Source organism: Anabrus simplex, chromosome 10, assembly GCF_040414725.1.
Source record: "Anabrus simplex isolate iqAnaSimp1 chromosome 10, ASM4041472v1, whole genome shotgun sequence".
Classification (NCBI taxonomy): domain Eukaryota; kingdom Metazoa; phylum Arthropoda; class Insecta; order Orthoptera; family Tettigoniidae; genus Anabrus; species Anabrus simplex.
In genome coordinates this window covers 65,634,958-65,647,625 of record NC_090274.1, presented here as the reverse complement: position 1 = coordinate 65,647,625, position 12,668 = coordinate 65,634,958, and positions in this window count along the sequence as shown.

Below are 12,668 nucleotides of genomic sequence, written 5' to 3'. Positions count from 1 at the left end.
GGACGCCGACACTTATCTAACTGATCCACAGATGCAGCTGACAGTGAGGTTCAAGTCCATCATCTCGTAAATGCAAGCTTATGGCCGAACCATGCAGCCAACACGCTCGCAATTTATTATTATTATTATTATTATTATTATTATTATTATTATTATTATTATTATTATTATTATTACCTGCTTCCTCGAATACAAAAGGCCGTCGACTGCGTTGCTTGAGAAAAGTGGGGGCAAGTGCTAGATGAATTTGGCGTTCCCCCTCATCTTATTTTCTTTTTCTACTGCTTTTCCCACGCCTGTGGGGTCGCGAGTGCGAACTGTGTCGCACGTGTGGATTTGGCCCAGTTTTATGGCCGGATGCCCTTCCTGACGCTAACCCTATATGGAAGGATGTAACCACTATTGCGTATTTCTGTTGTGGTTGGTAGTATAGTGGGTTGTGTGAATATGAAGAGGAAAGTGTTGAGACAAACACAAACACCCAGTCCCCGGGCCAGAAGAATTGATCAGAGGCGATTAAAATCCCCTACCCGGCCAGGTTTCGAACCCGAAACCCTCTGAAGCCAAAGCCACAACGCTGACAATTAAGCCAATGAGTCTGTTCCACCTCAGCTTATATCACTGATGAAAGCTCTGTTTCACTTCCTAGAATAATAGATCAGTCGGAAAAATCTCCCTTTATTGCACCCTGGGGGCGGGGGTGATGTCGATCTGGCTGATAGGCGGTATTTTGCCTCCCGTCAGAGAAGAAATCCTCTCATCGCTCAATTTTGTTTTAAAATATAGTGTGGGAGTATTGCGGTGGGGGGTAGAGGGGTGGAGGGGAACCTAACTTCCTAACACATTTCTAATTTCTAGTAACATTAGTTTAAAATTGGAAAAGGCCGAAAAGATTTGTTGTTTTCCTACTTGAAATAGATCGTAATTGTTTGAATCGTGTGTTTGGCTTCTTGGTCCTTACGACCCATTTTATTATTATTATTATTATTATTATTATTATTATTATTATTATTATTATTATTAACGAAAATGCGCACAATGTTCAAAATACAAACACTCTATTAAGGTATATTAATCTAGCCCTAATTTTGTTACTGATATGTGTCTTTAAGTGCGGCCAGTATCCAGTAATTGGGAGATAGTGGGTTCGGCCTGGCTACCTGGCTGGTGGTATCACCACCCTTGGACTGGGACCACTGGGTTTGGGACCACTGGGTTTAGGGCGAGCCATCCTCGCTCCTACTCCCATCGCCCTCCCTGCAGCACCTCAGGTTCCTCAGGACACTTCTGAAGTCCAGGCCGCCGCGCTGAACATCTCGCCGCTGTTGCCCAGGCCCGCTCTGCTTCAGCCCCAGCTCCTGCTCCTGCCTCTGCCGAGGCTCCTCAGCCCGTCCAGGACACACCCGAGGTAGCCAGCGCTAAGGCCGCTCACGCAGTCGCTCACGCTCACGCTGCCACTGTGGCCGCCATCGCTCCTGCCGGTATCTTGGCCGCTCCTGGACTCCTCGCTGCCCCTGCTGCTTATGCCGCTCCTGGTATCATCACTGCTGCCCCTACAACCTACATCACCTCTCAGCACATCCCCATCTTGACCGCCCAGGGAGTACCTCTTGACACCCCTGAAGTCCAGGCTGCTAGGGCTGCTGATGCAATTGCTCACATCAATGCTAAGGCTGCCCTTCTGGGATAATTTCCCTGCCCTTTCACAAACAAGGCTGATTGATGACATCCTACGCTTCATCAACATGTAAAAAATTGTATAGATCTAAGTTATAAATAAAGTTAATTTAGCAATATTTTAATCGAACTTGTCACAATGTAAATTTGTTTACTATAAAGCGCTTCTTCTAAAACTCCTGTCATGTTCTGTCCTAACATTATCTATTGCAATTACGTCTTACCCAAACGTCTCAAGACGATCGTTTTTTGTATACCAAACCAAGGAGAAGAATTCATAGTTCTAGCCCTTCAGACAAGGAACTCAAGGTTGAAAATATCCTAGGCATATATGAAGTATGAGATATATACTTTAAAAATTATAAAATTACAATCATTTTCTTAATCATCGTTATTCGGTCAATCATATTTGCCTTTTTCTACCACTACTAGCGCTAACATGAGTCAATGCAGAGAGTTTCACTTAAGCACCACTACAAGCGCTAATGTGAATCAATGTAGAGTTTCACTAAGCCCTTATAATTACATTCTGTGTGAACTTTATTCAGAAAATCAAAAAACGTCTGAGGGTATTCGCCAGGGAACACATTACAGAAAGAATTATTAAGTAAGTTAATTTGGCTAGGATTTGAATCAAAAAGAAAACGAGTAAAGAAACAAGAGATCTTAGGCTGCCTTTCCGGAACTGCATTTAGCCCGGAAGTGATATTTTGATTTTGTTTTGTTTGATAGAGCTATCCAAGACTGACACTTAAAATCATTTCTGGGCCCTTCAACTTCTGGCACAATTGAGAAAATCGCCTAATTTTACGTTTCTCTTAGTATGGGGACTCCACATTTTTCTGCTAAAAATGTTTTCAAGATTAATAATTGTCATTAACGTATACAGGATGTAACAACAATGTATAGCTAGGCTTGCAGGACCCATTCCTCACACGTAAAAGAAGAAAATATAGGGCGTGCACAATTAAACTGACGATGTTAGCGCGACACAGCGAGGGCTGTAATGATCGCAAGATTCTGAAATATCGTACATATGCTGAATAAGCAATGCGCTTGCCAATTATGCCACAAAAGTTATTAGTTGCAAGTCTTGCCACCAGGCGAAAATATGGCGCTCTAAGCAGTGGTAAGGTCGCAAAAAATGGCAGGAATATCAAACACATGACAACGGTGATTCTGGCACGTTTATTATGATTTATGGTTACAGACACGTTTCGATATGACCTCCCAACGCAGCATGGTAGACGGCAGCATATCGGGATAAATCAAAGCGATGTATCCTTGTAAAGTAGCCTTTAGATCGGGCAGAGACCGGATATATCCCTGAGAGTCACGATGCTTCAAATATCCCTACAACCAGAAGTACCATTGATTTTGGTAGGAGGACATTTAAGACCACACATCTGGAATTATGGCGAATCTCAACCCACCCTGGGAAAAAGTGTACAAATTTCAATAATGTAAGAGCGCGTTTTCACGAATCGTTGATCTCGAAAACACATTTCCATCCACTCGGAGGTGAGACTACACAAGTGTACAATATGCTGTAATACGTTTTCACGAAACAAACTAGGAGTTAACCAATATTATAATGCTCTTCAGGACCTGCTCACCCGATGAGTTAAACTGAGGACTTGTCCCTGCAATACAGGAGGCCATATCCCCTACGGAATTCACATTTATTTATTTTTTTTTATTTATTTATTTTATCTGGAAAATGCCTAGAGATGATACGCTCTTTACTGAAGATTTCTCGCAGTAAATCTTTCACCTGGCATGCGTCAAGTGGTGTTGCCCCACCCTGCATTAAAACAACGGCGTGGTCACAGTTGCGTACTTGCAAATCTGGAATCACTTATTAAACAAGGAGGTTCCTATAAAGTGCAGATGACACTGTACACCTAACAGGTCCAAGATGGGTCATATTCTGAAAGAAAAACGGACCAAGAATAGAGCAGCTTTTAAAAACACAGCAAAGAGTTACGTAAAATGAATGAAAAATGTTGTTCCTGCAACAACGAACGAACTGATACAACACAACATTCTGACGTCAGAGTTACGGACAACTGCACGTTCTGACTGCTTGCAGCGCCGTATTTTCTCCTGGTGGCAAGACTTAGAACTAACACATTTTATGGCATAATTCAAGAGCATATTGCTTAGTTATCATATCTACGAAATTTCAGACTCCTACGATCATTACAGCCTGTATGTTATATGGACATCGATCAGAAAACTGATTACTATTTCAATGTAAGAAATCATTTTCTACAACTCTACATAGAACATTAATCATTGGAAACACACATGAACAGAATCTACCAGCACAACGCATGTTGCGATAATTTAATAATATTGTCATTATACAGGAACGTACACTTTCTAAATAATGCCAGGGAAGGGTGTGAAAGAAATCAGAGGACCGTGGTAGGTACAAAACAAGTAAAAATATTTGTCAATTTTTAATAAATGAATATATGTTAGTATTGCAAAAATCATTTTCAAATAAGTAAGACCAAAAAAGGAAAGATTGAAACACCAAGAAAAGATAAAAGTCAGTATGCGTTGCGTTGTGTTGTGTTGTGTTCCTTTTTTGTTCCTTTCTTTCTTCTTTGTATGTGTATATTCATATTTGTGTCTTAAACATTTTTGTTGTTTGTAGTTCTTAGTATTTTAAGTTTATCAGTTTCATAGTATTAAAAATAATACGTATGTGGTTAAGTGTAAGAAAGGGCCAGGACCTCTAACTTCGCTACAGATAATAAAGGCTTTATCTACCTATACATTTTCGAATAAGCATCATGAACTTCCCTATTCCAGACTAAGCATTTCAACTTTCCTACTAGTTACCAGAGTCCTCAACAGACGTCTCTGGCGTGCTCGCGGATTCGTCCGCCTTTATTAATTCAATCGTTGGATGTTTCTAAACCATTTATTTTAAAGCAAAATAAAAAGTAAAACTATTTACATACATTGCATGAAATACATTGTTTTTATATTTGTACAGTTGGCAATTGGAGAATCACATGGACTCCTACAACTTTAAGCGAATGAATACTACTTCGCCTGAGTCGTGTCCAATCTTGACGGTGATTCCGATAATATTAGTTTCTTGAGTTTCCATGAGTTTCTTCAGAATCGTATTCCATTGCAGAGGGAAGGAGCATTATATTCCTGAGGAGGATAATCGGTGCCACAAACGTCCGCTCCAAGTTTCTACTGCTAGTTCGAAAGGAAATCTTAGAAGTATGTTTTTGAAGATATTGGCAATGCTGTAGACGTCTTCATTGAAGGTAAAGGTGGAGTAAGCTGCTGGTTTAGGATTGTCATTTAATAGAGTGGTACATAACTCCAATTCATTAAACAGTACCAACATCTGTTCAAGGTCAGGCGTTTACCGGTTTAAATGCAGAAACTGCAACTCTTCTTACGTAGACAAAACCGGACGCAACTTCAAAACTAGATACTCAGAACACGTTAACGCGATAAAATACAATAGGTTTTCGTCAATAAGGCAACATATGCAGGAGGTAAAACATAATTTCACTACGTTAGACGAAGATATTGAAATTCTCAGTGTCCTAAACAATGCTGATATCACTGAAAACTGTTTTATACACTTTGATCAATTTTATATCCTAACCTAAATCTTAATGACTTTTCTGAGAAACCGAACATCCTTTTTGATTTCCTTATCCTGGTTTTCAAAAGCTTCAAGTTGACAAGTAGTAGGTCGATCTCTCACGTCATACACAACACATTCTCGCGCTACTTGCTCCTACCACAACGCTCCCCTGATCCACCTTAGACAAATCCCCTTACCCCCAGCCCCTTAAACCCTCCCCCTTCTCCTACCTCTGCTCATTATCTGTCCTTACTTCCACTTATACTTCATTTATTAGCTCCTCTAAACACGTCTAGCCACCACGGCAAGCAGAACAAAGTGAGCCTCAAAATGTTACTTGTTTTCTAACTTACCAATTTTTCCCATTTTTATTTCTAACTAACTTTCATTTCTTCTATAGACTTCATATATCCACATCGAGATGAGGGACTGAGGTCCTACAACATATCTTAGGAGCTCATATATGTCGCTATCAACCTTTGGACGTGCCGATAAAACAAAAGCATGTTATTCCTTGCCTAGCAACAACTGTACACAAGCTGCATCCTTCAAGATCCTTCTCATCACAATATAACAAGGCAACCCTCAAGATGTAATGTGTTCAATCAAGTCCCTTAACTCGTTCTTATCCATAAATTCAACATCACTATATTTTATTTCAACGCTCACAGCGAGAGTGTACAAGACTGTCACGTTGCTTATGAACTCCAATTGAATATTTCATCTTCACGAAAGTGTTACATTTTACAAATATCCTTCAGCATGTGAACTTTGTCATGTATTTTGTGTTGTGTGTGTTGATAGTTGTATACCTTTTGCCCTGCTCTTTCAAACGGCTGATGATGGCACCAAATGTGTGTCGAAACCAATCCCGAATGAAAGATATAACATAAGTTTGTGCAATTGAATAGGTGCATCTCTTACTCTTTTTAACATTGTTTCCTCATCTTCTCAAAGACCAAGTTCCAGTACATAGGAACTTCGTCAGATCCTGTCTGCTGCAGATTCGAAGAAAATACGTGTTTGATTTGCCTTAAGATATTCTGTATTTGTCATTTCGTTGTGGAAACAGACCTTTACCTGCATAAAATTGCGTCTAAGATTACGCCTATGTTAAAAATTTCAGATCTCTGCGTTCCGTAGATTTACCTTGGCATGGCACACATACACACAGACATTTCGGGATATTACGGATTGAATATGGCTCCTCACGTCGGGGACCAAAATGACTTCCTACGCCATGGACTTAAAATGGCTCCTTGAAATGTGTTCTCTACCTATATTAAGAGTACGTTGCCTAGCGACAGTGAATCTATCATTTAATCCTGGTGACAGCAAGTTGGATTGTGATATTCCAACACACGTTTTCCGTCGGTTTTTCGTTCATAACTCACCAACGAAAGCGAAAATTAAAAATCCGGCTTCGAGGTGCTTTTGGACCCCCCTCCATCTACCTATGTTCAAAATGTCAGATCTCTGCATGTTGCAGATTCGGCTGGGCACCGCGCACACATACACACAAGGAAACACACTTCCTTTTATTATTATAGATTCCACCTTATCGACACTACAAATTTATTGCCATAAGCAATTTGTTCAGTTAGTAGTACATGCTCTGTTTTATACGAACACCAGATACAAGTGTATTTGCTTGGGTGAAAACAATAAAAATGTACTAAGACACGGCTTTTCTAAAATTTCCTACAAACATGCATAAAAACTTTAATACTATTGGTTATTAAGGTAATGAGATAAAGAGGTGGAGACGGAGGGTCAGAGGGGAACGGGTTTGGTTGTGGGAGAATTAATCTGTTAGTATCTACCGACTGTACATGCTTTTTCATAAAAACTGTGACAGTTTGTCAAAATGTTCATCAAAAATTTCTTCGTGAAAACTTACTGTATGTTCCATAATCACAACTTATCAAAGCGTTATATACAGGCTCTATCCGTGACGATGTTACAAACTTCCAGCGATTATGGAGGCCGGAAAATTTATCAGTTTGATATAAGGAACCATATTCCACAAGCTGCTCCATTTAAAACAAATGTTCGAAATGGAGTCCCCCTGCGTCGATGTAGGTATGGTATCGTCGCACAAAGTTATGACACCCGGGGTCTGTTAAAAACGAACAGAGGTTAAACAACTTGATTATTAATAACTTTTGACTCAAACGTTTCCCGACTACGGTTTCTTATCTCAAATTGATCCATTTGCCATCCCGCATCATCTCTGGAAGTTTGTAACATCATCATGGACACACCCTGCATATTTTCTTTCTGCACTGTGTTGTTGAGAATCTCTTGAATAAATCCTTAAAATGAGTGACTTGTGGTGTTTCTTTTCGTAACATGCAATTCAATTTTAATGCTGTTAACGAGGGACATCCTACGGTAGAATGATCATTGCAACAATAATCTCTTTAAGAAGGAGTTCCATATTATTGCATGCCTTGGAGCGGTCTCACTACATTGATACGGCTTTGTAAAGTAAAGCAATCTATAATGTAATGTGAAAATAGCGCCTGTAATAACCTACGGCATCTCCAGTATCTGGCAGCATCTGTCAGTAAGAAACTTAAAGGATGTGGAGAAGATAAAAACAACATTTTTAAAGAGAGCCCTATGTTTGTCGAAATTCACCTTTTCGAGACTGGTGTATGAGCTAACTAGCATACCAATGTTTATTTCGCGAACATCAGAGAAAGAAATCGGAAATCTGGTTGGACTTCTACAGTACGTAAGCGATGATGAATGACAAATGGAAGGAAGCCAACTACGAGTTACGGCACGTATCAACAAGGCTTTCTGTGCGTGGTTTCCACTTCAAAATACGCTCCACGACGAAGTATCACTCGCCAAATGAGGGGATGCATGTGTGCTTTGTGCGGGAAGCAGTGTGATCGCTATCAGGTATTAAGGTATGAAGGAAGGAAAATTTCTCTAATTAAGTTCTGCATTGAATGATTCTGTTTATTCTTTGCATATGGCAATTAGCTGCAATAAATTTATTATAATGTAGTGTATAAACACGAAAAATCTACTACTAACAGAAAAAATTGCTTAAAGCAATAAATGTAGAGTATCGATTAAAATATTTACTTTTATTTGATGAAAACCCAGTATTACTGATTTTGTTTCTGTGCATAGTTTGTAATCATTTCGGTTGATTTTTAAATGCTACATATTGATTGAAAAGAGACATTGTAATGATAAAATATAATTAAAACAAAATAAAAAGACAGGGATGAAACATAACGTTTAATTTCTAAGCAAATCCAATTCACCACTTGGAAACGGGAATATATCCAGGAAACAAAGTTTGATTTTTTTGCCCGTTAGGAATGGAATCTGAAAGCCGTATTATGGGAAGAAACGACCTTTTACTAGTTATATGCATTACCAAAAATCCAGCTTTAAAAGCTTCACTCATTCATCACTTAATCAGTTTTTCTCCTGTGAAAATTATTTTTATGGACTTGTGCCCTTTTCCAAACTACCAATTCGAGTCTTATTGTGATATCGGTGAAGAATTTCTAAAGATAGTTTACACAACGACACTAGCTTTCGCAAATTATTTTATGAAACAGATGGTTGTTTACATGGAGACACTGGTGCATACCGTATTTTCCTTAATATCTTCGGCATTTTAGTTCTAATGCCCGTTGCTCATGGTAAAATTTTCCTCCACATTTATTGTACAATAATTAATTTTTATAAAATTTCTGTTACGTTCAAATTCAAGTTTTATACAACCTATGATAAAAATTTTAATAAAATATGGCATGTTCTATTTCGTAAAATTCATTTTGATAAAGGAACCAATTAGGGAAACTGACATGACGCTACGAGATGAGAAGATTGTGAAGCCTGTTTGTAAACATAAACACTTCCAAAGTGTTAGGATTCGGGTGGACTAAGAAATCTGGTAAGTAGAGCCCGGATTTTAATGCATTAATAGGTTAGAATGCAAACTTACTGAAGTGAGTTGCATGCATAGTCTACCTTCACAACGATTGTGCTATGGGGATTGCATAAACATTAGGGGTACGGCCCATTAGAACCACTATAATTAATGTTACTATGGAAGAGCGGGTGGCCGACACTTCCTACTAACCAAATTAGTTTGCAATCTAACCTATTACTGCATAAAAATTCGGGCCTTACTGATGAGTGTTTGTAGGAGGTTAAAACACCAATGTATCACAACAGAAATGCAAGATGGGAGGCATAAAATTCAATCGCCGAATTTGTGTCGCAAGCCAGGCTGAGGTGAAGGCGAAGATATACTGGCTTCGAAGTCAATTCTTGGCAGTACATACATATCTTAGTTCAGAATTTAGTTCATAGATGGCCAGCCAGATGCTTCCAGGGATTTTATAAAAACAACACAACTTGTTCTCGTCATATTCTTTATAAAATGTTCGACTCGTTGCCTGAATGGTCAGCGTACTGGTCTTCGGTTCAGAGGGTCCCGGTTTCGATTCCCGGCAGGGTCGGGGATTTTAACCTTCACTGGTTAATTACAATGTTCCGAGGGCTGGGTGTTTGTGCTGTCCCCAACATACCTGCAACTCACAAACCACACATAACACTATCCTCCACCACAATAACACGCAGTTACACTCATCGAAGGGTCTGCTTTACAAGGGCTGCACTCGGCTAGAAATAGCCACACGAAATTATTATTATTATTATTATTATTATTATTATTATTATTATTATTATTATTATTATTATTATTATTATTATATTACAAAATTAGCAGTACAAAAATTTTACCAAACATTTTATTGTGAGCAACGGGCATAATTATTATGGATACCCATATGCTTGCAGCAACTACAGTCTTGGCAGAGCTATTGTTCATGACTCTAAAGACTGAGAAAAGAAATGGATGAATATGGAATACAGAATAAGTTAACAGATCTCATTTAGGATGTCCTGAAACCTTAGTGGAAAAAGATAATCGTGAAAGATTTTAGAACCTAAAATTCAAATATCTAACTCTGTATCTTCTGTAAACGTTAATTATTAACTTTTTTCGTCAGGACGTAAATAGAAATGTTGAAGCAGGGAATTCTCAGCTTATAAATTTATTCTGTGCCACTACTGGACTTCTTGCGATTCTCTGTCATCCTGACTGTGAGTTCATTCGTGTAGGTATTCCCCTAAGAGAATAGATTTTGTGTTTGAGTCCCATCAACTGCCAGTCCATCCATATTACTGCCTTCCAGAATAGATTCAAACTCAGAAGTGCATTCCAATTTATTCTTAAAACACTGCTGATTTTGTTGTTGTTGTTGTTGTTGACCTTCTTTATTTCTTCTTCTTCTTCTTCTTCTTTAGTTCATTAGTCCATAGACTGGTTTGATGCAGCCCTCCATGCCACCATATCCTGTGCTAAACTTTTCAATTCTACGTAACTATTACATCCAAAATTTGCTCTAATCTGATTGTCATATTCATACCTTGGTACATTCCCACCGGTTGTACCGCCTACACCTCCCTCAAAAACCAACGAGACAAGTCCTAGGGGTCTTAAGGTGTGTCGTATTATTCTAACACTTCTCACTAATTTGATTCAGTATTTCTTCATTCATGAATTTATCTACCCATTTCGCCTTCAGCATTCTTCTGTAACACCACATTTCAAAAGTTTCTATTCCCTTTCTTTATGAGCTGATTATCGTCCATGTTTCACTTCCATTCAATGCCACGCTCCGAACGAAAGTCTTCATAATTTTTTTTTTTTGGTAGTTGTTTTACGTCGCACCGACATAGATAGGTCTTACGGCAACGATGGGACAGGAACGGGACAGGACTGGGAAGGAAGCGGTCGTGGCCTTAATTAAGGTACAGCCCCAGCATTTGCCTGGTGTGAAAATGGAAAACCATGGAAAACCATCTTCAGGCTGCCGACAGTGGGGTTCGAACCTACTATCTCCCGAATACTGGATACTGGCCGCACTTAAGCGACTGCAGCTATCGAGCTCGGTAAACATCTTTCTAATTCTTACATCAATATCCAAAGATGACAAATCTCTTTTGTTAAGAAAGGCCTTACTTGTGCTAGTCTACATTTTATGCCCTCCTTACCTCTGCCATCTATAGTTATTCTAATATCCAAGTAACAATATTTATCTACTTCCTTTAAGATCTCATTTCCTAATCTAATATTCCTGCATCACCTCACTTCGTTCGACTGCACTCCATTAACTTTGCCGGGCTGAGTGCCTTAGACGGTTGAGGCGCTGGCCTTCTGACCCCAACTTGGCAGGTTCTGTCCTGGCTCAGTCCGGTGTTATTTGAAGGTGCTCAAATACGTCAGCCTCGTGTCGGTAGATTTACTGGCACGTAAAGAACTCCTGCGGGACAAATTCCGGCACTACGGCGTCTCCGAAAACCGTGAAAGTAGTTAGTGGGACGTTAAGCTAATAACATTATTATTATTATTATTATTATTATTATTATTATTATTATTATTATTATTATTATTATTATATAAGAATTTATTGCAGCCAGATGGCCATATAATGGGATACAACAATAGGTTTCAAGGTTACAAAATAAGCATGAAATATTGTCACAAACATACTGCAATTCACAGATGCTCGAGGCGGTTTAGTCTTTGCTATAGTCAACTATGCTCTTTTCCCTTTTACTACACAATGTTATATGGTATTTGTCGCATGGCTTCTCACACAGAGAACATATACATTCTTTGTTCGGTTCATGATATTTTATGTTTTTGCAAATTTTGTGATGGAAGCCGTGTACGGCGAGTCTAGTGATTACGTTTCTTAGTTCCTGATTTTCCTGTATCCATCATCTATCGGTCATTGCTTCCGTTGCGTAGAAATCCAGTGGTATGTCCTGTTATTTCAGATGCTTCAGCTCAAGTACCCTCTCCATTTGCAGAGTAGATGGCAGGTGTAGTTTGAATCGGAGGTCTTCTATATACAAAATTTCCCTTGCTAATTCATAGATTAGTCTGGACGGTGACGATCTTGCCACGCCCAGTGCTCTCTTAAGGAATCGTGCTTTCACTTTTTATATCGTGGTGAGGTCTGTTGTGGTTAGCCCTTCCCATATTATCTCTAGGCCGTATGAGATAGTGGGAGTTATTTTGGCGTGGATGAGTGTCATTGCTGTTCGTAGTGAGAGTTTGGTTATGTTCTTCAGATCGTATATTATTAGTATTATTCCATTAATTTAAGTTTGGTCTTATTTTATTCTCTCATCCTCCTCCTCCTCCTCCTCCTCCTCCTCCTCCTCCTCCTCCTCCTCCTCCTCCTCCTCCTCCTCCTCCAAGACTCTCCATACCATACATAAATTTTTCAAGAATTTCTATAGACTCAGA